Source organism: Dendrobates tinctorius, unplaced genomic scaffold, assembly GCF_039654945.1.
Source record: "Dendrobates tinctorius isolate UK_male_01 unplaced genomic scaffold, ASM3965494v1 ptg000023l, whole genome shotgun sequence".
In the NCBI taxonomy this organism is placed as follows: Eukaryota; Metazoa; Chordata; class Amphibia; order Anura; family Dendrobatidae; genus Dendrobates; species Dendrobates tinctorius.
The window spans coordinates 6490445-6514665 of record NW_027361691.1 but is presented as its reverse complement, the minus strand read 5'-3'; the positions used below and the strand labels follow the sequence as shown (position 1 = coordinate 6514665).

At 42.8% G+C, this 24221-nt stretch overlaps 1 protein-coding gene across 8 annotated transcripts in view; it reads left to right on the top strand.

Moving 5' to 3' along the window:
• DLG2 (discs large MAGUK scaffold protein 2) overlaps positions 1 to 24221 on the top strand; it is a 1750933-nt gene that overhangs the window by 672331 nt on the left and 1054381 nt on the right. The gene's annotated exons all lie outside the window — the stretch shown is intronic.

The following is a 24221-nucleotide window of genomic DNA, read 5'->3' as shown; positions in this document are numbered from 1 at the left end:
TTCATGGGTAACATCTATAAAATGTGTTTGGTGAATATCGATTTTCCCATTACTGAGATAGATGACAGTTGGTGCTTGTAAAACTCTATGGAGGGGAGGAGCTAGAGGAACACACAGACATTCTGCTTCAAGTTCTCCTGAAAAGACAGTTACACTTGAACATTTTATTTACAATATATTTGAATTGTAACTTGTTTCAGGAGAACTTGCAGCAGAATGTCTGTGTGTTCCTCTAGCTCTTCCCTAGAATGTCTGTGTGTTCCTCTAGCTCCTCTCTACAATGTCTGTGTATTCCTCTAGCTCCTCCCTAGAATGTCTGAGTGTTCCTCTAGCTCCTCCCTAGAATGTCTGTGTGTTTCTCTAGCTTCTCTCTAGAATGGCTGTGTGTTCCTCTAGCTCCTCCCTAGAATGGCTGTGTTTCTCTAGCTCCTCCCTAGAATGGCTGTGTGTTCCTCTAGCTCCTCCATAGAATGTCTGTGTTTCTCTAGCTCTTCCCTAGAATGTCTGTTTCTCTAACTCCTCCCTAGAATGTCTGTGTGTTCCTCTAGCTCCTCCCTAGAATGTCTGTGTGTTCCTCTAGCTCCTCCCTAGAATGTCTGTGTGTTCCTCTAGCTCCTCCCTACAATGTCTGTGTGTTCCTCTAACTACTCCCTAGAATGTCTGTGTTGTTCTAGCTCCTCCCTAGAATGTCTGTGTGTTCCTCTAGCTCCTCCCTAGATTGTCTGTGTGTTCCTCTAGCTCTTTCTTAGAATGTCTAATTGTTCCTCTAGCTCCTCCCTAGAATGTCTGTGTTTCTCTAGCTCCTCTCTAGAATATCTGTCTGTTCATCTAGCTCCTCCCTAGAATGTCTGTGTGTTCCTCTAGTTCCGTCGTTCTCTCCACTCTCCATAGAATTTTATGAGCACTAACTGTCTTCTCATATCCCAGTAATGAGAAAACCTATCTTCACTGAATAAGGATTTTACAGCTTTCATCCTTGAATTGAGAAGGAATGATCAGTTCAGGAGGAGAAAAAAGCATATTTCTTTCATAAGATATACTTTTAAGTTTCTTATTTTCATATGTATTATTGATTTATTAACTCAAAAATATAAGAACAGTATCTCTATAAATCATGTAAAAAAAAGCAAAACATTTGTGAAAAAAAATTTGTTTTGATATTTTTTTTTAGACGGTCTCACTTTTCTGATTATTTACCTCTGTGATGTCTTTTGTTTTTTTTTTACTGCCTAGATTATGTTTTCATTGATACAAATTTGGGGTGCATGTATTATTTTAAAATGTTTTTATTGTATTTCTAGAGGGAGAAGTAGGTCAACTAGTTAAAAAAAAAAAAAAAAGGCAATTCTAGCATTTACATTTTTTTTGGAGGGGGCTTTATGCTGTTTAATGTTTATTCTACTTTGATACATTGGACAGATGTTTATTTTTAATGGTATTTTTAATTTCTTTATTTTTAAACTAAAGAAAAAGACAATTAGAATTTTAAAAACATCTTATTTTTTTAGTCCCCTTATAAATCTTTTTACATGTATAATATCAATTATATATATACATCAGCTACAGCAAATTATTCTCAGAAAGCAGCAAGACTAATATACAGAATGTCATAAAGCTAAAATTTGCTACTTCTTTAAAAGATCGCCCTCCTTCCTTTGATCCTATCCTTTCTCATATTGTAATGTTTAGTCGTGAGAAATATACAAATATACAATAAATTATATAGAAAATGTGTCCTAGAAGATCTACCTCCCGCTCCTTTATATAAAACTTAGAACAGACCTAACCTAACTTTAAAGTCAGAATACTAAAGCCCCGCCCCCGAGGAACTCAATTTTATGGTTTTCCTACTAAAACTGGGCCTGTGGACAGCTATGCTAAGATTGTAAGGCTAATAGGTAAAGCAGAAGCCCTCCCCCACTTCTCTATCAGTAATAGGAGAGCAGGGGTCAAGTATCTTAGTTGACCCCCCCCCAAAAGAGGAAAATAGAAAATTAATGAGCCAAATCAAGTCTGAATGATTTAGTTTTGGACTCTGGCTTTCTTTCTGTCAGTTAAATTTTTTTTTGGCCCAGTAACTTAGTAGTCTACACCCCCATCGGGGTCATAAATGGGGAGCTTATTGTAATGTGAACCCGCCTAAAGTAGTAACCATCATATTATGGATGAGCAATTTGATTTGCACTGCCCTGAATTGATGTCCAGTCCGGTCATCCGTAGCCTGTCTTCAGTTTTGCATCCTAGACGCCCCCGACACTCTTGCATTCCATTGTCAGGATGAACGTTGAGTGACAAAGTTATGACGTTGCGGGAACTAATAAGCTTCGGGGATCCTCAGGATGCTGGGCACAGAACTGAAAACTATCTGCCATGGAGGACCGAACTGGGCACCGGACCTGGGTAGAGCGAAACAAATTGCTCATCTGTACTTCATATGCTATATATCAGGTAGGAGTACCTCCCAAAGCCACCGTATAGAGTCACCTGGAGTACCTACATGTGTATACTACAGACCCATAAGCGCTGCATCTGCCACCATACATGTACATGGGCCACGCCATCTGCCAAAGGCGCAATACTTGTTTTTCCCCCGTTCGTCAGACATCTTGGCAGCCAGCGCCTGTCATCCCCTCCCTTTGTCCCGGCGTAGATTACCGGCTGATTATGTTTAGTCAAAATCATTCAGCGGACTCAGAACACAATTATTTAGCCGCATCAAATGACTGTTAATGAAGGTGATAAATCTCTCCGGGGAACCTGGAATGAAAGTCGTCAGTGGAAAAGGGTAAAGTTCTGCGTCTCGGAGAGCGAAGCCTCATTTACATGTTAGATGAGGAGCGAGGTTTATTATTAAGTCCTGGTAACTGATTATTGTTTTTTTGCTTTGTACAAAAAAAAAGAAGAAGAGCGGTGTCAGATTTTATGTTCCAGGGGCCGAAATGGATGAGAAGGTTCTGAGTAGAATAGAGCTCCATAGACTGGGGTTAGAAGTTTCTGATAATCACGATCATCATCTATCTACTGTAAAACAGTGAACCATAGGAGGGGAGAGGAGGGGGATGCAGCTGCAATATCTCATTCACTCTTTCACTGTATCCATATAAGGGGGAGAGTGGAGGAGGAGGAGCAATAGAGGAGGGCCATTTTGAAGTCGGCCATTTTGAATCCAACTTTATTTTTTCCAATGGGAAGAGGGTCATGTGATGCATCAAACTTATTGAGAATTTCACAAGAAAAACAATGGTGTGCTTGTTTTTTTTTTAACGTAACTTTATTCTTTCATGAGATATTTACAAGTTTATGACCAGTTATAAAATGTGTTCAAAGTGCTGCCCATTGTGTTGGATTGTCAATGCAACCCTCTTCTCCCACTCTTGACACACTGTATGGTAAAAAATGAAATAAAAAATTATTTTGAATTTTTCTCTCAAAACATAATTAATAAAGGAGTTGTTTTTTTTTAATCTCCACCAGATAGTTGTGCTACACTCTGTCCTCATATCCCCTACATACCACTATATCATTATTTATCCCACACTGTGAGCGCCACAAAAATGTAAAACTCCAAAATTACCGTTTTTGTTCATCCAGCCTCAGAAAAAAATAAATAAAAAAAAAAAGGTCAAAAAGTTTTGAAAAATGATACCAATAAATACGCAAAAAATCAAGGCCTCATAGATCTCTGCCAGCAAACAAGCAAAAAAAAAAAAAAAAAAATTCTGGCTCTCAGGAAGTGGTGCTAAAAATTAAATATTTTCTTTAAAAATTGATTTTGTTTTGCAAATGTAGTTAAATGTAAAAAAATATAGAAGTTGGATATCACTTGGTTCTGTATTATTAAAATTACATAATTATTTATACTATATGGTGCATGCCATGAAAAAACAAAATTAAAAACCAATATCAGAATTGCTCAAAAATTTAACCCTCAACTTTGTTCTATGGAAAAATAAAAAAAATGATGGTGTTAGAAATATTGTGAAGCCCCCTCCTTCCCCCCCCCAAAAAAAAAATATTTTTATTTTTTTGTTAAAAATTAATTTTTGTGTGAGAGTAGTAAAGCATAGAAAGCTATATAAGTTGGGAAATTATCATATCGTCCTATGGAGTAAAGTTAATGTCAATTAAGTTGAATGTTGATCAATGTGTAAAAAAAAAAGACGGGGTAAATTTCTTGACTGATTTATCAATTGAAACTTTTTTTAATAAATGTTGAAAAAATTTTAACAAATACAATCCAGTCCATTCCTGGAGTGATTTTACGTATTTCTAAAGTTTTTTGCAACATTTTAGCCGAGCATGCAAGTTTTTGAGTAAAAAAGTCACAAAAACAAATAACGACAAAGATAAAGAACATTGTTTATTTTGTGCAAAATTTGCAAAGTACTTGCACCATTTTGAAAAATTTGCAAAAAAAAAATGGCGACTTTAGAAATTCTGCAATTAATAGACGCCCATGACTGCCGCCAGTAATTTTAACCAATTCATATAGATTTGTTTTGTGCATTTCTTACTTTGTGTGAGTAACTCGTTCCTTATAGCCTTTAAGTATGAGACATCAGTCGCTGTTAGTTGGCCGTGGAGTGTCACCAGCTGAGATTATCTTTGGATTCCCGCTCGATGGCGGACACATCCGCTGTCAGACAACTGTGTCATTAAATCACTTTTGCCGATCCTTGCTTTGCCACTCTTATATATCCCGCTGTGAGACCTCCGGGTGCTGCCGGCTCTTTATTTTTTTATTTTCGGAAAGAGGAAAGTGACAGAGTTCATCTGATCAGCAGCAGAGAGTGATTCTATGGATGTATCTGGAATCCATAATCGCACGACACAGCGAGAGACCGCAGATTCACAGGCTCAGAACTTTGTGAAAAAAAGTTTATCAAGTCATCCGGACTTTAAAGAGGCACTCGGGTTTAGAAAAATTTTACCATGTAGTCTGTTAGGTAAATTTGAGATAAAAGGCAAAAGGGTCCTATAGAAAATAAAAAAATACTGAAAGGCTGCAGCCCATCAGCAGCTACTAATTGGCTGCAGTGGTGACGTGATAAATAATTTCTCGTGAGCACCGTTAGACAAAGTGATGACATTGATGGATTAGCACAAGGCAATGTGAGCACCTTCTACGTGAGCGCCTTCTTCTTGAGCTCTGTCTATGTGAGCTCCTTCTTATTGAGCTCCATCTATGCGAGCTCCTTCTTCTTGAGCTCCTTCTATGTGATCTCCCTGTATGTGAGCACCTTTCATGTGATCTCCCTTCTTGTGAACTCATGTGAGCACCTTCTATCTTCTATGTGAGCTCCTTCAATGTGAGCACATTCTAGGTGAGCTCCTTCTAGGTGAACAACTTCCATTTGAACACCTTTCATGTGCTCTCCATTCATGAGAGCTCTTTCCATGTGAGCACCTTCTATCTTCTATGTGAGCACCTTCTATGTGAGCCTGTTCTACTTGAGCTCCTTCTACATGAGCCCCTTCTACGCGAACCCCATCTACACGAACCCCTTCTACGTGAGCCCCTTCTACGCGAGCTCCTTCTATGTGAGCTCCTTCTACATGAACTCCTACACGAGCACCTTCTACATGAGTCCATCCTACGTGAACACCTTCTACGTGAGCCCCTTCTACAAAAGCCCCTTCAGCGCGAGCCCCTTCTACACAAGCACCTTCTACGGGAGGCCGTTCTACGCGAACCCCTTATACGCTAACCCATTCTACGTGAGCCCCTTGTATGTGAGCCCCTTCTACACAAGCCCCTTCTACATATGCACCTTCTACGTGAGCCCCTTCTACACAAGCCCCTTTTACGCGAGCCCCTTCTACATGAGCCCCTTCTACGCGAACCCCATCTACACGAACCCCTTCTACGTGAGCCCCTTCTACGCGAGCTCCTTCTATGTGAGCTCCTTCTACGTGAACTCCTACACGAGCACCTTCTACGTGAGTCCATCCTACGTGAACACCTTCTACGTGAGCCCCTTCTACAAAAGCCCCTTCAGCGTGAGCCCCTTCTACACAAGCACCTTCTACGGGAGGCCGTTCTACGCGAACCCCTTATACGCTAACCCATTCTACGTGAGCCCCTTGTATGTGAGCCCCTCCTACACAAGCCCCTTCTACATATGCACCGTCTACGTGAGCCCCTTCTACACGAGCCCCTTTTACGCGAGCCCCTTCTACGTGAGCCCCTTCTACGTGAGCCCCTTCTACGTGAGCACCTTTTACGTGAGCCCCTTTTATGTAAGCCCCTTTTATGGGAGCCCCTTCTACGCGAGCCCCTTTTACGGGAGCCCCTTCTACGCGAGCCCCTTCTATGCAAGCTTCTTCGTGAGCCCCTTCTATATGACACTTGCCTGAGTTTGCACCTAAAATTCTGGGAAACTTCTTGTTAGACTTCCACTGGTATCAGTGTCGTCACTGCCGCCTCTTTCTGCGAACAAACCCATTAATTAAGGAAAGTGAATGTGTTAGAATGTGTTTTCCACACAAACGATCATCATCATCTTTCCTCGTACTGCGGGAAATTCTAAAGCGCAAAACACAATTATTGCAATTATACTTCTCTGTAAAACCTAAAGTGGACGATTCTCTGCCTTAACCAGGCTGACTACGGGGATCTCGCTTCGTAATACCTGCGTACCGCAAATGGGTTCAGAAACTTGTGTTTATCTCTGGTTCCCGCTGTCAGGAGGGTTCATTGGTAAAAGCGATGACTCATTCCCATATGTGTTGTGGGCTTTCATTAAGTGGGCGCTAGCTCCATTATATAAAACACGATTTAATTGAGAAAGCATTAAAGGGACAGTACTTGTTAAATGTTATTTATCAGGAATAGAATGTATCACCTTTCTGCGGGATAGATGATAGATGCATGATCGTTAGGGGTCTGCTGACTTCTGTGCTGCCACTGATCATGTGTAGAGGGATGCCAAATTTTCATGTGTAAATGAAGCAGTAGTGAGCATGTGCGACCAGCACTCTTACAGACAGTGAATGGAACAGTGGATGCACATGCTCACTACAGCCCTATTCACACAGGGGCTTTAGGAACCCCTATTCATAGGATTGCTTGGGTCTCAACAGTCACACACCATATTATTATACCGATATAATACCACAATGCCTGACATTTCCAGCCACAGTACCAAACAAAAACGTAAGACACACTGTGCCATCACAATGCCTGGCAACAGTGCCCCATCATATTGCCAGCCACGGTGCCCCATCATATTGCCAGCCACGGTGCCCCATCATATTGCCAGCCACAGTGCCCCATCATATTGCCAGTAACGGTGCCCCATCATATTGCCAGCCACAGTGCCCCATCATATTGCCAGCCACAGTGCCCCATCGTATTGCCAGCCACAGTGCCCCATCATATTGTCAGCCACGGTGTCCCAACATATTGTCAGCCACATTGCCCAATCATATTGCCAGCCACGGTGCCCCATCATATTGTCAGTAACGGTGTCCCATCATATTGCCAGTAAAGATGCCCCATCATATTGCCAGCCACAGTGCCCCATCATATTGCCAGCCACAGTGCCCCATCATATTGCCAGTAACGGTGCCCCATCATATTGCCAGTAACGGTGTCCCATCATATTGCCAGTAAAGATGCCCCATCATACTGCCAGCCACGGTGCCCCATCATATTGCCAGTAACGGTGTCCCATCATATTGCCAGTAAAGATGCCCCATCATATTGCCAGCCACAGTGCCCCATCATATTGCCAGCCACAGTTCCCCATCATATTGCCAGTAACGGTGCCCCATCATATTGCCAGTAACAGTGACCCATCATATTGCCAGTAAAGATGCCCCATCATACTGCCAGCCACGGTGCCCTATCATATTGCCAGTAACAGTGCCTCATCATATTGCCAGCCACAGGGCCCCATCATATTGCCAGCAACAGTGTCCCATCATATTGCCAGTAACGGTACCTCATCATATTGCCAGCCACAGTGCCCCATCATATTGGCAGTAACGGTGCCCAATCATATTGCCATCGACTGTGCACCATCATATTGCCAGCCACAGTGCCCCATCATATAGCCAGCCACGGTGCCCCATCATATTGCCAGTCACATTGCCCCATCATATTGCCAGTAACGGTGTCCCATCATATTGCCAGTAAAGATGCCCCATCATATTGCCAGCCACAGTGCCCCATCATATTGCCAGTAACAGTGTCCCATCATATCACCAGTAACAGTACCCCATCATATTGTCAGCCACAATGCTCCATCATATTGCCAGCCACGGTGCCCTATCATATTGCCAGCCACAGTGCCCCATCATTTTTCCATCCACAGTGCCCCATCATCTTGCCAGCCACAGTGCCACATCATATCGTCAGCCACGGTGCCCCATCATATTGACAGTCACAGTTCTCCATCATATTGCCAGTGACCATGCCCCATCATATTGCCAGCAACTGTGCCCCATCATATTGCCAGCCACGGTGCCCCATCATATTGCCAGGTATGGTGCTCCATCAAATTGCCAGCCACTGTGCCCCATCCAATTGCCAGCAACAGTGCCCCATCATATTGCCCGTCAAAGTGCCCCATCATATTGACAGCAACAGTGCCCCATCATATTGACAGCCACAGTTCTCCATCATATTGCCTGTGACCATGCCCCATCGTATTGCCAGCCTTGGTGCCCCATCATATTGCCAGCCACTGTGCCCCATCCTATTGCCATCGACAGTGCCCCATCATAAAGCTGGACACAGTGCCCCATCATATTGCTAAGTACGGTGCCCCATCATATTGCCAGCCACAGTGCCCCATCATATTGCCAGCCACAGTGCCCCATCATATTTCCAGCCATGGTGCCCCATCATATTTCCAGCCACGGTGCTCCATCATATTACCAGCCACGGTGCCCTATCATATTGCCAGCCACAGTGCCCCATCATATTGCCAGTAACGGTGCCTCATCATATTAACAGCCACAGTGCCTCTTCATTTTGCCATCCACAGTGCCCCATCATATTGCCAGCCACAGTGCCACATCATATTGTCAGCCACAGTGCCCCATCATATTGACAGTCACAGTTCTCCATCATATTGCCAGTGACCGTGCCCCATCATATTGCCAGCCATGGTGCCCCAGCATACTGCCAGCCACGGTGCTCCATCCTATTGCCAGGTATGGTGCTCCATCAAATTGCCAGCCACTGTGCCCCATCCAATTGCCAGCAACAGTGCCCCATCATGAAGCTGGACACAGTGCCCCATCATATTGACCACAACAGTGCCCCATCATATTGACAGCCACAGTTCTCCATCATATTACATAGAATCATAGAATCATAGAATCGTAGAGTTGGAAGGGACCTCCTGGGCCATCTGGTCCAACCCCCTGCTCAAAGCAGGATTCGCTAAATCATCCCAGTCAGATGTCTGTCCAGCCTCTGTTTGAAGACTTCCATTGAAGGAGAACTCACCACTTCTCGTGGCAGCCTGTTCCACTCATTGATCACTCTAACTGGCCTATACTATTACTGGTGGTTCAGTCCCTCTGTCCTTGTTCACATTTACGTCACTTGACAAGTGGAAAGGTTTTAAATACAAGAGTTAGGACTGTCCCACAAGGGTTGCCGTGACGTGGCGGGATGGCTTCTACATTATTTTGATCAAAATTATGTTAACTAAATACCCTTATTATTACTATTATTACTACCTTCATGCAATTTTTGCAATATATTTTTTCACTTTTTTATTCCAGGATATTTGTTTTGTGTTTTGCTTTTGGTTTTCTCTGTGTAAAGGTCATGTGTTCATATGCAATTACATTTTGCATGCACATTAATTTACTTTTTCTGCTCAGACCCAGTTTCCCCAATGTGACAGCCCTTTAGATATTTGTAGACAGCTATTAAGTCTCCTCTCAGTCTTCTCTTTTGCAAACTAAACATTCCCAAATCCTGCAACCTTTCCTCATAAGACAGGGTTTGCAGACCGGTCACCATTCTGGTCGCTCTTTTCTGAACTTGCTCCAGTTTGTTGATGTCTTTTTTAAAATGTGGTGCCCAAAACTGGACACAATATTCCAGATGAGGTCTGACCAAAGAGGAGTAGAGGGAAATAATGACTTCACGTGATCTAGACTGTATGCTTCTGTTAATACATCCTAGAATTGCATTTGCCTTTTTTGCTGCTGCATCACACTGTTGACTCATATTCAGTCTGTGATCTATTAGTATACCCAAGTCTTTTTCACATGTGCTGTCACTTAGCCCTATTCCTCCCATTCTATATATGCTTTTTCCATTTTTATTGCCCAGATGTAGTACTTTGCATTTCTCCCTGTTAAAAACCATTCTGTTAGTTGCTGCCCACTTCTCCAGTTTATTTAAATCTTTTTGAATCCTCTCTCTCTCTTTTCTAGTATTAGCTATCCCTCCTAGCTTTGTGTCATCAGCAAATTTAATCAGTTTACCCTCAATTCCTTCATCTAAATCGTTGATAAAGATGTTGAACAATACAGGGCCCAGGACAGAGCCCTGTGGTACCCCACTTGAGACATTCTTCCAACTGGATGTGCAGCCATTTACGACCACTCTTTGGGTCCGATCACTAAGCCAGTTATGAATCCACCTAACAGTTGCCTTGTCCATTCCATACTTAATCATTTTTTCAATAAGGATTGTATGAGAGACTTTGTCAAATGCTTTGCTGAAGTCAAGATATACTATATCTACAGCATTTCCTTGATCCACCCAATCAGTGATACCGTCATAGAAGGAAATTAAGTTAGTCTGACATGACTTATTAGTTACAAACCCATGCTGACTCTGTTTAATCACTTCATTCTTATCCAGGTATTGACATACATGTTGTTTAATAATTTGTTCAAAGATCTTTCCTGGTATAGAAGTCAGACTCACCGGCCTATAGTTACCTGGGTCCACCTTCTTCCCCTTTTTGAAGATAGGAACAACATTTGCTCTTCTCCAGTCTTCTGGCACTTCTCCTGTTCTCCAAGAATTTTCAAAGATTATAGAGAGGGGTTCAAAAATTTCTTCTGCTATCTCCTTCAGTACTCTGGGGTGTAATTCATCTGGACCTGGAGACTTGAATTCATTTAGGCTAGCTAAGTGTTTCCTCACTATCTTTCTGTTTATAGATATCCTGGATTCTTCTATTCCCTTAATAGGACAGTGAATAACAGTTGATGTTACATTTCCTTTCTGAGAGAAAACAGATGCAAAATAGGAATTTAAAAGTTCAGCCTTCTCAACATCCTGTCTTACCATTTCATCATTTTCATCCTGTAAAAATCCTATAGCATCTTTGACTTTTCTTTTACTTTTGACATATCCCCAAAATCCTTTATTATTGCTTTTGACATCTCTTGCAAGCCTCAATTCATTTTCAGCTTTAGATAATCTGATTTGTGCCCTGCAGGTTCTGCAGACAGCATTATATTCTTCTTTAGATATGCCTCCCTCTTTCCATTTTATAAACATTTTTTTCTTCCTTTTTAGCATGTGCTTAAGTTCTGTGTTCATCCATCCTGGTTTCCTTAACTGCTTCCTATTCTTCCCTCTTTTTGGAATTGTTAACAACTGTGCTTTGAGAATTTCATTTTTCAAGATTTCCCATCCTTCCTGGACATTTTTGTCTTTAAGGATATCCAGCCATTGGATCCCTCCAATTCTCTTTCTGAATCCCTTAAAATCTGCCTTTCTGAAATCTAACCTTGACGTCTGAGTCTTCACAGGTCTTCCGCCTCTAGTTATCCAAAATTCTAAAATAGCATGGTCGCTACCTCCTAGGGTCCCAGCCACTTTTACCTCCTCAACCATTTCCTCCCTGTTTATAAGGATTAGATCCAAGGTAGCAGTTCCCCTTGTTTTCTCCCTTACCTTTTGGAAGATAAAGTTGTCAGCAAGAGAGGATAAGAATTTCCTTGACCTGTTAGTTTTGCCTGAGAGAGATTCCCAACAAATGTCTGGATAGTTGAAATCTCCCATGACAACTATGTCATATTTTTTGGAGAACTTGGCCATTTGATGCATAAAGAGTTCATCCATATCTTCAGCTTGCACAGGCGGCCTGTAGTAAATGCCTACAATGGTGTCCTTTCCATTGTTCTGTCCTTGTATTCTTACCCAAACAGTTTCCACAGAACTCCCAGTCTCTGAGGCTTCAATCTCTGTGCAGATATATGCGTTTCTAACATACAATGCGACACCCCCTACTCGTTTATCAAGTCTGTTTCTTGCAAATAAGTTGTATCCTTCTAGTCTTGTATTCCAATCATGTGTATTGTCCCACCAAGTTTCAGTGATTCCAATGACATCATATTTCTTTTCCTGTGTTAGTAGTTCCAATTCTCCTTGTTTGTTGCCCATGCTTTGTGCATTAGTATAGAAACATTTTAGTTTGAGATTGGTTTCTCTTTCTCCAATATTTTTATTAATTAGATTCTTTCGTCTTTGTTCTTCCTTTCCACTTCTAATAGCAGAGTTCTCAATAGCATTTGTCAGGTGTATGGCTTTTTCTGGTCTTTTGCTTCCCTTCCCATGTTGTTCTAGTTTAAAGCTCTCCTTACAAGTGTAGCAAGGCGACTTCCAAATACATGCTTACCAGTCTTCGTAAGGTGCACCCCATCTCTAGCAAGTAGTCCATCGTATAAGTAGTTCACTCCGTGATCCAGAAATCCAAATCGTTGCTGACGGCACCATCGACGTAGCCAGTTGTTCACCTGCAGAATCTTATTCCACCTCCTTGTTCCATGGCCATCCACTGGGAGGATGGAAGAGAAGACCACCTGCGCTCCCAGTTCTTTCACTTTCTTGCCTAAGTCTTCAAAGTCTCTGCAGATGGTTTCCAGGTCGTTTCTTGCAGTGTCATTTGTCCCCACATGTAGTAGCAGGAATGGGTAGTCATCTGTAGGTCTGAAGAGTCCTGATATCCTGTCAGACACATCTTTAATTTTTGCACCTGGAAGACAACACATTTCTCTTGAAGTTATATCCGGTCTGCAGATAGCGGCCTCTGTTCCTCTCAGCAGGGAATCCCCCATGACCACCACTCTCCGTTTCTTCTTCACAACATTTTTCTTTCTCCATCCAGGAGGACTCTGAGGGCGTACAAGGTTGCTGTTTGTGGGCAAAGTCTTATCCTGATGTATTTCTTCATTGTTTTCCTGCGTGAGAGCCTGGTACTGGTTTCTGAGCAGTATGGGCGCTGACTGCCTCCTGATCCTCCTGCTTCTCTGGGTCACATGTCTCCATTCCTCTGTTTCTTCAGGTGCACTTCGAATTTCTTCTCTTTCTGTAACATGAAGAGATAATTCTTCTCTGTCCAAGAACTCTTCACCTTCCTTAATGATCTTCAATGTAGCTAACCTCTCTTCGAGATTTTGCAACTTTTCCTCCAACAGGGACACAAGCTTGCATTTGTGGCAGGTGAAGTTTGGCTTTTCCACTGGTAAGTCTGTGAACATGTAGCAAGAAATGCAGCTCACCAAATGGCTCCTGGCCTCTTCCATCTTGAGATTTCTTAAAAACGATGAAAGATGAGCCCAAATTCCGATTTCCTCTTTTCAGCTGCAACGGCCAAAACCCAGTGATCGTTGAGCTCGCGGAGACTCTTCACTTATCCCAGAAGGCACTGGGAATATGCAAATGATCTCCTCAAGACTCTTCCCCTGGTTTTCCGATTTCCTCTTTTCAGCTGCAACGGCCAAAACCCAGTGATCGTTGAGCTCGCGGAGACTCTTCACTTATCCCAGAAGGCACTGGGAATATGCAAATGATCTCCTCAAGACTCTTCCCCTGGTTTACCTGTGACCGTGCCCCATCGTATTGCCAGCCACAGTTCTCCATCATATTACCTGTGACCGTGCCCCATCGTATTGCCAGCCACAGTGCCCCATCATATTGCCAGCCACTGTGCCCCATCATATTGCGAGCCATGGTGCCCCATCACTTTGCCAGACACAGTGCCCCACCATATTGCCAGCCACAGTGCCCGATCATAAAACTGGACACAGGTTCTCAGTACCAAGCCAGCCACACTGAACCATCACAATACAAAACACAAGGCTCAAGTCCAACACCCCATTATCATACAGATACAACACCACAGTGCCCCACCACATTTCCAGCCACAATGCCCCATCATAATGCAAGACACACTGTCCCAGTGCAATGCCAGCCACAGTGCCCCATCATATTGTCGGCCACAGTGCTCCCTCCTAAGGCTGGACGCAGTTTCCCACTACAATGTTGGTCAGAACGCCCCATCATAATGCCAGACACATTGTCCCATGTATAATACCAGCCACAGTGCCCCATCTGAATTCCATCATAACGCCAGACAATACAATGCCAGCCATATTACCTCATAGCAGAGCCAATCACAGTGCCCCACCACAATGACAGTAATGATGAATAATACACACTTTTAAGAAATACCTTTTATATTGGTTGTCTGTTTTCTGCCTGGTGACTATGCTTCAAGTATATACCATATGTATTGCTAAACAGTGTTTTCTGCTGTACAAGAGACTGCCTCCTCATGCTACACAGATTTATTTTAGCGTCTCCCACTAAAGCAAGAGCAGACTACATAACAAACCAGGCAGACTGAAAGGAATTCTCCAACTTTTATGATGATTTTTTTTTCTTAGGCTGGGATCACACTACCTACCGTGTGTGATGCGAGAAACTTTCACGAGTCTCTCGCATCAAGAACAGGTGTTGCCACGGGCGCTCAGGACCGGAGCTGCGGCTGCATAGAAATACATGCATTCTGTAGAAATACATGCAGCCGCAGCACCTGTTCTTGATGCGAGAGACTCGTGCGCGTTTCTCGCATCACACACGGTGGGTAGTGTGATCCCGGCCTTACTTCAAAAACGTGTTTGGAGCTAAAAATGATTTTTGGAAATGGGTTTTCATAAAAAAATTGTGCATCATTTGAGTTTCTATAGCCTCCGTTGTTGAGCTGTCTATAACTGGCTGCGGAATGAGTTAACTGAGAACGGTCAGTGAGCTTGCTATGAGGTCTCAGGCAGTTTGTAGCTCTTGTCTTTCTTTTTCTGGGCTCTTTTCATCTGATTTGTGACCACAGACCACATCAAAGTTGAATGTGCCTTGAAACAAAAGAGCCTGGAAAAGTCAAACGGTGCAAAATTGTGAATGAAACGCAATTGCAAAAATAAAATATAAATACAGTTTAGTCCCAAATACATACATTCAAGTAAAAAAAAAAAAAAAAAGTTTCCCCAATTATGAACAAACCCTTTAAGGACAGATAGGATTCTATGGAAGCTTTATTATGGATCTGCCACTCCCTACGTGTTGGGGAAATGGGATAAAAAACATATTTTTATGGAGAAATATTTAAAAAAAAAATTAAAATGAAGAAACTTTTTTTTTTTTTTTATGTGAGTAGGAAGGAGGCCATGACATATCATGGGAGTCCTGGAGTTCCTAAAAAGGAATCAACCCCAAGACAAACACTTTAAAGACTACCTCTCATCTACTGGTCAACCTCACAAAGTAAAGAAGGCTGAATATATACCTTTCTCAGGTATACAGATAACTTGTCATCACTCTCCATCTGGCATCCATGCTCTAGAAGTCTTCATTCTTTAAGAATGGAAAAAGGTTGATGTTGTAATATGTCGCCAACTTGTTCATGCCAGACCTAGAAGACTCGGTGCGGTCCTTAAAAATCATGGCTGTCATGCAAAATACTTGATGTAGTTGTTTTTGATGTGGGGTGCACTCATTTTATGCATCAACTAATTTGAGTAAAACTTGAGATTTTGTAAAATTTTTGAAAAATTTTAAATTTTTGTTATGTTCAGAGAGATATTGATACAAATATTTCTTTTCAAAGAGGGTGTACTTTTTTATGCTGAGCACTGTATGTATTTATACAGTACTGGTCAAATTTTTGGACCATTTAAGGTCGATGATGCAAATGACACTCTGATCAAAGTTTGAGCCGACTGTCAATTTGGCGTGATCCGATTCTCCAGAATAAGGAGAAACAAATGTCTCCATCTTGTCCATTGTGTTAGTGTGCAGAATTCGGACTGCACTCAAACATCATCCGAGTGCAGTCTGATGGTTTCTGTGTACACATTGACTTGCATGGCAGAGTGTGATCTGAATACTGGATCATACTCTGGCAGGCAGCGGGCTGGTCCAAGGAAAAAAATTGGACATGTGAACAGCCCCGTAAAAAAAAAAAATGCTGGTCCAGGTGCGATCCTCTGTTTTGTCGGATTACTCTCTGGCATAAAATACGGTAGTGTGCATCTGGCTTAAGAGTCTCGGATTAACTCTTTACAAGCTGTGTCATCCTTTTAGTAGATTAACCCTTTAGAAACAGCTATGTCCTCCTTTTTGTATGGTAATGGAATTTTCCACTTTTGGAAAAGTGGAACCCAAATGATTACTGTAATGTAAAATAACAAAGGCCTGTTGTACTCCCCTCCCCCAGGTCCAGGGCTAGAACCCCATTTCTCTGTGTTTTGGCTGCAGCGATAACGCTCACATTACCACTGCAGCCAATCATTGAGATCCAAGGCTCGCTTTTCTGAAAATGAAAAAAAAACCCTTTAGAAGCAGCTACTGTAGTGTGTTCTGAAAAATACCCAGGGACATCTTATTACATGTCTGATGAATAATAACATTCAGCAGGAAGTATAAGTCTGACTACTGGGTGAAGGGGAGGAAAATTTTCATCTTTTTTGAGTTTCCCCCAAATTAAGATCCATTAGTGAAACGATGTTTCACAGAATTTTTGGGAAAAATAAGTCAATAATAATAATATAATAACTATACATGTTTGGTATCGTTGTAATTGTACTGACCTGGAAAAAAGTGACTTTTTTTATCCTTTTCACCGTTGTTGGAATTTTTTTTTAAAAAAAAAAAGTTATGGCTATTTGAAAATGAGGAGGGGGAATGAAAATGCAGAAACAAAAATTGTTGTGAACCCACAACATGCGGTCAAAGGAGGAGTTCACAGTTAAAAGGTCAGTAACAACTTTATTGGTCCCTTACAGCCCCTGGCTGTAAGCATTAGCACTGCCATTAGGGCTGTCCAAGGCAAAGTGCTCCAATATTCTTCAAAAGCCCTGCTATAAGAAGTACCCCTCCATATGGCGCTGCTATAAAGGCACTAAAAATGGCTGTCTTTAAAGGAGTTGTATTATCTGGGACATTTATGGTTGGTCTCACTGGTGGGACAACTGTGCCATGTTGCATGCTACCAGGAGCAGAGAGGTGACCGTACATTCCACACACCTATAAAACTATCAAAAGGTGTGCTTGGCCTGATCTGTAACTCCAGTACAAATGAATGGATGTAGTCATGCATGCAGGCGCGCAGCGAGGCTCGTTCTCGAGTTAGGTGCAATCCCAATGGTAGGACACACATCTATCACTCTACATTGTACTGTAAGGCGGCTCATTACTGAAAGTGGAGGATACATGACCTGCAGATCCAGGGACAGGCATGTCACTCCTGGCAAAGGTGGAGAAATGACTTGTAAGTCATTTAAAAGAAACCTCACCTTTGGCAAAGGAGGATACATGACCTGCGGTTTCTGGGAAGGGAGCCAGGATTTTGAGCAGAAATTTTCTGCTACGTGTGCACTTAGCCTTACTGCTGGCAAAGGAGAATACATAACCTGCAGGTCCGGTAACAGGCACCTTACTACTGGCAAAGGAGGATACATAACCTGCAGGTCCGGTAACAGGCACCTTACTACTGGCAAAGGAGGATACATAACCTGCAGGTCCGGTAACAGGCACCTTACTACTGGCAAAGGAGGATACATAACCTGCAGGTCCGGTAACAGGTGCTTCACTACTGGCAAAGGGGGACACATAACCTGCAGGTCCGGTAACAGGTGCTTCACTGCTGGCAAAGGAGGATACATAACCTGCAGGTCCGGTAACAGGCACCTTACTACTGGCAAAAGAGGACACATAACCTGCAGGTCCGGTAACAGGCACCTTACTACTGGCAAAAGAGGACACATAACCTGCAGGTCCGGTAACAGGCACCTTACTACTGGCAAAAGAGGACACATAACCTGCAGGTCCGGTAACAGGTGCTTCACTACTGGCAAAGGGGGACACATAACCTGCAGGTCCGGTAACAGGTGCTTCACTACTGGCAAAGGGGGGACACATAACCTGCAGGTCTGGTAACAGGTGCTTCACTGCTGGCAAAGGAGGATACATAACCTGCAGGTCCGGTAACAGGTGCTTCACTACTGGCAAAAGATGACACATAACCTGCAGGTCCGGTAACAGGTGCTTCACTACTGGCAAAAGATGACACATAACCTGCAGGTCCGGTAACAGGCACCTTACTACTGGCAAAAGAGAACACATAACCTGCAGGTCCGGTAACAGGCACCTTACTACTGGCAAAGGGGGGACACATAACCTGCAGGTCCGGTAACAGGTGCTTCACTACTGGCAAAGGGGGACACATAACCTGCAGGTCCGGTAACAGGTGCTTCACTACTGGCAAAGGGTGACACATAACCTGCAGGTCTGGTAACAGGTGCTTCACTACTGGCAAAGGGGGACACATAACCTGCAGGTCCGGTAACAGGCACCTTACTACTGGCAAAAGAGGATGCATTATCTGTAAGTCCTGTGACAGGCGCCTCACTACTGGCAAAGCAGGATGCATTATTTGAAGGTCGTGTAACAAGAAACTTTTGGCAAAGGAGGATAGATGACCTGTAGGTCCAGTTACAGGAACCTTACTTTTGGAAAAGGAGGACACATAAACTGCAGGTCCTGTAGCATGCACCTTACTACTGTCAAAGTTGGATACATGACATGTAGGTTATATTTTGTCACTACTGGCAGAGGACAATATACAACCTGTAGGTCCTGTAACAGACTCCTCACTACTGGCAAAGTAGGATGCATTACCTGTAGGTCCTGTAACAAAAAATACTCAAGAACCTATTTAAGACTAATAAACCTATATGGAGGATTCACAACACGAGTATATATTTGTTTATATTTTTATTATATTATTCAATGTCCCTTGTTAAGGCTGCGGCAAAACGCTTGTTGGGCACAGCGGTCTGAGCGGTACACAGTCTTCACATTCACTTGGCACTTATGGCTATTTTGCTATCCAGGCACCAGTCACTTTAAACCATTTGTTTGTCCTACCAATATTGTGCTTGTGTTGGTGTTTGCATTTACTCCAGTTATCAAGCTGGTTTTCTCCTTTGTCTGCACTGCAATAAATCTTTAGACAGTATTGATGGAAATCATATATTTTAGATTAGGGCATAGTTTCAATATTATTATACCTGGCACTGCTTTATTATTTAATATTTTATAGATACCATTATAGATTTCAGTGCCAGATATTTTGCGACTACTCCCTCCCCCTGTTTCTGTGCAATATTTAATGACTGGCTGCTAATTAAATTCTGTATTTTACTTGGATATGTAATCATTTGCCTCTCTCCGTATCCATTATCTGTTGAGAATACTCTATGGTATTGTGTAGTTATTTGAATACTATAATAAATATGTAAACAAATATATTCTCCTGTTGTGAATCCTCCATATAGATTTATTATTAGGCTCCTCACTACTGGCAAAGGAGGATGCATTACTTGCAGGTCCTGTAACAGGCGCCACACTACTGGCAAAGGAGGATGCATTACCTGCAGGTCTGGTAACAGGCGCCTCACTACTGGCAAAGGAGGATAAATTACCTGCAGTTCCTGCAACAGGCACCTCACTACTGGCAAAGGAGGATGCGTTACCTGCAGGTCCTGTAACAGACGCCTCATTACTGGCAAAGGAGGATACATAACCTGCAGGTCCTGTAACAGGCGCCTCACTACTGACAAAGGATGATGCATTACCTGCAGGTCCTGTAACAGGCACCACACTACTGACAAAGGATGATGCATTACCTGCAGGTCCTGTAACAGGCACCACACTACTGACAAAGGATGATGCATTACCTGCAGGTCCTGTAACAGGCGCCTCATTACTGGCAAAGGATGATACATAACCTGCAGGTCCTGTAACAGGCTCCTCATTACTGGCAAAGGAGGATACATAACCTGCAGGTCCTGTAACAGGCGCCTCACTACTGGCAAAGGAGGATGCATTACCTGCAGGTCCTGTAACAGGCGCCTCATTACTGGCAAAGGATGATACATAACCTGCAGGTCCTGTAACAGGCGCCTCACTACTGGCAAAGGAGGATGCATTACCTGCAGGTCCTGTAACAGGCGCCTCATTACTGGCAAAGGAGGATGCCTTACCTGCAAGTCCTGTAACAGGCGCCACACTACTGACAAAGGATGATGCCTTACCTGTAGGTCCTGTAACAGGCACCTCACTACTGGCAAAGGAGGATGCCTTACCTGCAGGTCCTGTAACAGGCACCTCACTACTGGCAAAGGAGGATACATTACCTGTAGGTCCTGTAACAGGCACCACACTACTGACAAAGGATGATGCCTTACCTGCAGGTCCTGTAACAGACTCCTCACTACTGACAAAGGAGGATACAGGACCTGCAGGTCCTGTAACAGGTGCCACACTACTGGCAAAGGATGATGCCTTACCTGCAGGTCCTGTAACAGGCGCCACACTACTGACAAAGGATGATGCCTTACCTGCAGGTCCTGTAACAGGCGCCTCAATACTGGCAAAGGAGGATGCATGACCTGCAGGTCCTGTAACAGGCGCCACACTACTGACAAAGGATGATGCCTTACCTGCAAGTCCTGTGACAGACTCCACACTACTGACAAAGGATGATTCCTTACCTGCAGGTCCTGTGACAGACTCCTCATTACTGGCAAAGGAGGATGCCTTACTTGTAGGTCCTGTAACAGGCGCCACTCTACTGACAAAGGATGATGCCTTACCTGTAGGTCCTGTAACAGGCGCCACACTACTGACAAAGGATGATGCCTTACCTGCAGGTCCCGTAACAGGCGCCTCAATACTGGCAAAGGAGGATGCATGACCTGCAGGTCCTGTAACAGGCGCCTCACTACTGGCAAAGGAGGATGCCTTACCTGCAGGTCCTGTAATAGGTGCCACACTACTGACAAAGGATGATGCCTTACCTGCAAGTCCTGTAACAGGCACCACACTACTGACAAAGGATGATGCATTACCTGCAGGTCCTGTAACAGGCGCCTCACTACTGGCAAAGGAGGATACATTACCTGCAGGTCCTGTAATAGGTGCCTGCATAAAGACTTGCATTCATGCAATGGGTTGTTCAGGAATAAAAACCCTGTCCTTTTCATCTCCCAGAAATGGGAATCTGACTGAGCTGCGTTACGAGACGTCTCATCAATAGGGGTAAAACTGTACTTTCTTTAGCTTTCAATGTAGAAGCCTCTTGACAGCCGTAAGAAGGCTAAGCAGATAGTCTGATAATAAACTTCTGTCACAGAGTTTCCAACCAGCGAGGAGCATCGACAAGTCTCCTGGGTGGATTTATGAAGTTTCTAGACTCGTGACTGACGTGGATTTGCATCTGGAGCTGTTATCTCATTGATGGCACCAGATGATTTGGCATGGAGAAGGCCTCCCGGTTTCCTCATTTGTGTGAGATAATGATTTTCTCTCCAACACATTGTTTACTTGCAATCAGCGGCAATTACTGGTGCAATTACAGCGCGCACGTCTGGATGGACACATCTGAAGCTCAAACCGCTTTGCGAGGAGATCTATCACGCACATTGTAATGTTTCGCCATCAGTCTCACTGAGCTCTTCTACGTTTCCAAGTCCCTCTTGCCAGTCGCTCCCATTTATGCCAGGCTTGATATTTTTACCTCTTACCCAAAAGAAGAATAAATCTATTTTTATTTCCCTATAAATATGCACAGCGTGGTGGGTCGGATTTGCATCACTGTCAGTCATCTAAAGTGCATCTCATGGAATCTCATCTCTATTTTAAAATGCTGGTGTTGGTTTCTAATTATATGACTAATCGCATAACGAAATCTTGCTATATTGCCATTGTCACATTAGAGCAATCACAATAGAAAGACACTTCCATTTTTTTCAATTGTCAGCTTTGTTGTGCAGACTGGGACGGGTGAGTAGAGTCACCTCATTATCATTGTTTTTTTTTTTTTTTTTATGTGACTACCAATATAAAAAAAATCATGAAATATTTTATTTTTCATGCTCTCTACTGGAGCAGATAAGCAATAGGCTAATCCTTCCTATTTTCCATTGCTCAGTTTTCTGGGACTAGTGAGCAGAGTCATCTCATTATCTTTGTTTTTCACAACACAAAAATTATTGAACTATTTCAGTTCTCACATTGTCCACTGAGCAGGACAATTGGCTGACACTTCCTGTTGCCTGCAGCTCACTTGACAGCTTGGAAATTTTGCTGTGTAGACTGAGATGATTGTGCACTAGGGTGACCGGATCTCATATGGGGGGGAAAAAATGTCAGAATCTTGTTTGTCTGGACCCCACAAAACGATTCCCCTTTCCAGATATTGAGAGAGCCAAAATTTGAGCTCGATCAAACGACGTTAACCCGTGCCGCTCGTCGCTCAAAGTTTGAAAAAAATCCAAATTGAGGTATTTTAAGATTTAGGTATTTTGCATAGTCTGTTAGACTATAAAGAATGTGACAACAACATTGCAGAAATAGCCCTGACCAAATTTTCGAACCATTTGTGGTATTTGAATGCAGAGTTGGTGGGATTATCGTTTTTTGATCCCACCATTACAGACAATGAAAAGTTGTTAATGGCTAATAAATTGCTCAGTAGCACAGATGAACCATCAGAGCACGCTAACCTACATGAGTTGATAATTTTACATAGTTATCTAATCTATTCTACAGCTTTTGTTAAAGTAGTTTTGAAACGTCAGAATATAATGCTCGGCATTTGCTTACAACTTGCAGGACATATTGCTTTTGTTCTTCATCTTTTGTCAGAAGGTCGTTAAAGTCGGTTACTTCCTACCGCTTTTAATTTTTCTTTCCTAACTTTTGGATTTACAACCCTAGCGTGCTCTGATGGTTCATCTGTGCTACTGAGCAATTTATTAGCCATTAACAACTTTTCATTGTCTGTAATGGTGGGATCAAAAAACGATAATCCCACCAACTCTGCATTCAAATACCACAAATGGTTCGAAAATTTGGTCAGGGCTATTTCTGCAATGTTGTTGTCACATTCTTTATAGTCTAACAGACTATGCAAAATACCTAAATCTTAAAATACCTCAATTTGGATTTTTTTCAAACTTTGAGCGACGAGCGGCACGGGTTAACGTCGTTTGATCGAGCTCAAATTTTGGCTCTCTCAATATCTGGAAAGGGGAATCGTTTTGTGGGGTCCAGACGGACAAAATTCCGACATCGATTTTTTGCAGTCACCCTATTGTGCACAGTCATCTCATTGTCAGTTTTTTTAGTTTTATGTTATTTAACTCATAGAAAGATCTTGAAATATAGCTGTTATCACATTGATCACTGGAGCAGACAGATGCAATCGGCTGATACTTCCTGTTTTCTGCAACTTGCTTATTAGCTTTGCCTTGTAAACTGGGGCAAAATGTGCAGAGTCCTTTCATTATCATTAAAGGGTGAGTTAATGACAATACTATTTTAGATAAGACAAAATGGTAGCATTAATCGCAGATAATATAAAAAACATGCCTTTTTGGAGAGGAAGAGGAATAGATCTCTGATTCCACCTGTTGGATGTAGCGATCCTAAAAGTCATTGTCGACCCTTTAATGAAATTTGCCATGTGACTTAGGATAAGAACCAGAATCTCTATATGCAGACGTGTTTTGGGGTGCTTGCTCCTCCTCAGTGCCAAGCAAGAGATCTGATTTGGCTTAGTGAGAGACCTCTGACTGGGAGCCAAAGGGGTAACGTTTCTCCTTGGGGAGAGTGCCATGCCTTACATTCCAGTGTAAGGAGACTTATAGGCCATGCAGTGCTCCTCTGGGAAATTAAATATGCCAATTTTTAGGATTGCTTCATCAACTAGGTGGCACTAGAGATCAAATCCTCGAGACAATTTGCATATTTAATTTCCCAGAGGAGCATTGCATGGCCTCTGGGTCTCCTTACACTGGCATATCAGGCATGTTACTCTCTACAAGGAGCCCCGTAGACACACAGACAAGGCTCTGTATACAGCTCTGTTTTCACTCCCTGGGCTTGG